The 2,960-nt window shown below is 52.8% G+C and overlaps 1 pseudogene; it reads left to right on the top strand.

The window, feature by feature from the left end:
* Positions 1-773: 773 nt before the first annotated feature.
* LOC122100218 lies at positions 774-2,583 on the top strand (annotated as a pseudogene).
* The last annotated feature ends 377 nt before the right edge of the window (positions 2,584-2,960 follow it).

Here is a 2,960-nt window from a genome sequence, read left to right as displayed (position 1 = left end):
GCTCTCTGCTGGGCAGTGGCCCTCAGGATGTTGGCATAGATGCATTAGAGTCTCTGGTGTGCATGGTACATGAAACACTTTCAGCTTTTGCTGGCTGCAGAGCAGGCCAACCTGCAAGCAGGCATCAGGCAGCAGGCACAGCCTGGCACTCAACCAAAGACCCTGATGTAGGCTACCCAAGGTAGAAGGTGAAAGGTAAGAGTGGGTTTTACAGACACACACTGAGTAAGAGATCCTGAGGGAGGAACCCGTCCAGCTGTTGCTCCAACCAGCACTGCAGTGGATGGTGCTCAAGTCTGAGACTCAATTTAAAGTCGCATGAGCAGAGTACAAATCCATACATTCCAGCTAAGTGACCTTCAACCAATGCCAGTCTTCGCACTTAAGAATAGTAATTCCTCTCTATAAAATGGGCTTATTCACCACTGGCAGCAAGTATGGCGGCCTTTCGGTCATCACGGTCAGCAAAGGCAGCCTGGAATGTGGCCACCCAATGGTGGTGGTGCCCTATGATGACAGGCCACAGTCTCCTTGCCACCATTGGCCAGCACCTGGAAGCCCACTTGGGTACAGTACCCCAGCTCAGCAACAGCCACTGGCCCAGCACACAAGAATTCTCCTTGGGAGATGGGGATGGCAGCGGCGGCTGGCGATGAGCGGCGGGAGCGCGTGAGGAGCAGGCGGACAAGGCTGGGGGGCCCAGGAGCGCCAGCCGCAGGGCAGAGGGTGGGGGCGCGAGCACAGCGGGCGGCGGCGAGGCGGCAGCAGAGAAGATGGTGGACAGCGACAGCGGCAGCGAGTGCGGCGGCAGTGGCGGCGCCGGCAGCTGGCAGGGAGGCTTCCAGCCCGCACCCCATGGTGGCGGCGAGCAGGAGACGCAGGAGCTGGCCTCGAAGCGGCTGGACATCCAGAACAAGCGCTTCTACCTGGACGTGAAGCAGAACGCCAAGGGCCGCTTCCTGAAGATCGCCGAGGTGGGCGCGGGCGGCTCCAAGAGCCGCCTCACGCTGTCCATTTTGGTGGCGGCCAAGTTCCGCGACTGGCTGCTGGACTTCATCGAGCACTATGGGCAGCTGGGCCCCAGCAGTCCTGAGCAGCTGGCAGTGGGCACAGAGGAGGGCGGCAGGCCCGGCACTCCTCAGTTCAACCACTTTGGAAAGCAGTATGGAGGTTCCTCAAAAGACTTCACATAGAACTCCCCTATGACCCAGCAATCCCACTTTTGGGCATTTACCCAAATGTTTATAAACAAGACCACACTAAAGCTACCAGCACAACTATGTTTATTGCAGCATTATTTACCATAGCTAAGATATGGAACCAACCTAGATGCCCCTCAGTAGATGAATGGATCAAGAAAATGTGGTATATATACACAATGGAATTCTATGCCTCCATCAGAAAGAATGACATTTCCCCATTTGTTAGGAAATGGAAAGGCTTGGAAAAAATTATATTAAGTGAAGTAAGCCAGGCCCAAAGAAACATAGGTCCCATGGTTTCCCTTATTTGCAATATCTAGTACATCTATGAGTCAAGCGGAAAAAGTCAGAGAATGTGATGTTAGGAAAACGAACCCTTAAATATGTATTTTAATGTTTTTTTTCTTTCATGCATGTGTTTCTAACGCATTTATAAGATTATTTCTTTGTTGCTTTGTATGTCCCTCCCGCACAGTGTAACCCCCGCTTTCACTATATTTGATGTCAGTATAAGTTGTGGAGGAGATGGGGACAAACAAGTCGTTTAAGGATTCAGGTGGACCTGTTGCAACCATGAGAAGTACAAAATGTCATGTCAAAAACGAGCTTTACAATGTCAGTGTGTGTGGGGGGAAGGATTGGGTGGGGGGGATGGGGGAGGTTGGGAAGGGAGGTGAAGGGTAAACAAAGGAGGAGGCTGCAATGCTTGGTAAGAAATGTATGCATTATCCTGCCCATGTAATTGTAACCCCTCTGTACAGTATGTTCTCAAATAAAATTAAATTAAATTAAAAAAAAAAGAGCGAGTTCCTGGTGCGCGAGAACTGCAAATACTACCTGGATCTCAAGGAGAACCAGCGCGGCCGCTTCCTGCGCATCCGCCAGACCCTCAACCGCGGCGGCGGCGGCGGCTTTGGCGCAGGCCCCGGGACTGGTGGCCTCCAGAGCGGCCAGACCATCGTGCTGCCTGCGCAAGGTCTCATCGAATTCCGACATGCTCACCAAGCTCATCGACGACTAGGGAGGCGAGGAAGACGAGCTGGCCGGAGGCCCAAGAGGCGGTGCCGGCAGCCCCGGGGGGTTGGGGGGCTGTGCGGGGGAACTCCCGGAGGGCACCTCTATTACTGTGGACTCCAAACGTTTCTTCTTCGATGTGGGCTGCAACAAGTACGGAGTTTTTCTACGTGTAAGTGAGGTGAAGCCGTGCTACCGCAATGCCATCACCGTGCCCTTCAAGGCCTGGAGCAAGTTTGGTGGCGTCTTCTGCTGGTATGCGGATGAGATGAAAGAAATCCAGGAGCAGCAGAGGGATAAGCTTTATGAGTGTCGTGCTGGGGGGGAGGGTGAGGAGTCCTAAGGCGTAGAGGTAGATGAGGATTGAAATGGCAGCTTTCCCCCCTGGCCTCCCCCACCCTGTTACCCGCGCCCCCCATCCCCCATCCCACTGGCTAGTTCCCATTCTTGCTCATTCCCCTGTGAGCTAGTGGAGAGGGAGCCCGGGAGGCCACCAAGGGAGAAAAAAAAAACCAACAAAATTAAAAAAAAATAATATAGTTAAGAGAAATAACCATAAGACAACAGTCTTGAACATTGAGTAAAGCAGTAAAGTTCCAGAAATTGACAGCAACCTGCAAAGAGAGGACAACAGCATCTCCTCACCTGCAAGAGTCTCAGCTTCTATTTCCCACCCGAGGTTCCTAAGCTCATCTAGATAATCCTGAAGGGGATAGATTTCGAGTCTGGGCCCCTAAACACATC

Source organism: Dipodomys spectabilis, unplaced genomic scaffold (genome assembly GCF_019054845.1).
Source record: "Dipodomys spectabilis isolate Male_0828 unplaced genomic scaffold, ASM1905484v1 ptg000570l, whole genome shotgun sequence".
NCBI classification, from domain to species: Eukaryota; Metazoa; Chordata; class Mammalia; order Rodentia; family Heteromyidae; genus Dipodomys; species Dipodomys spectabilis.
The sequence above is the reverse complement of the archived record's forward strand: the minus strand, read 5'-3'. Positions and strand labels throughout refer to the sequence as shown.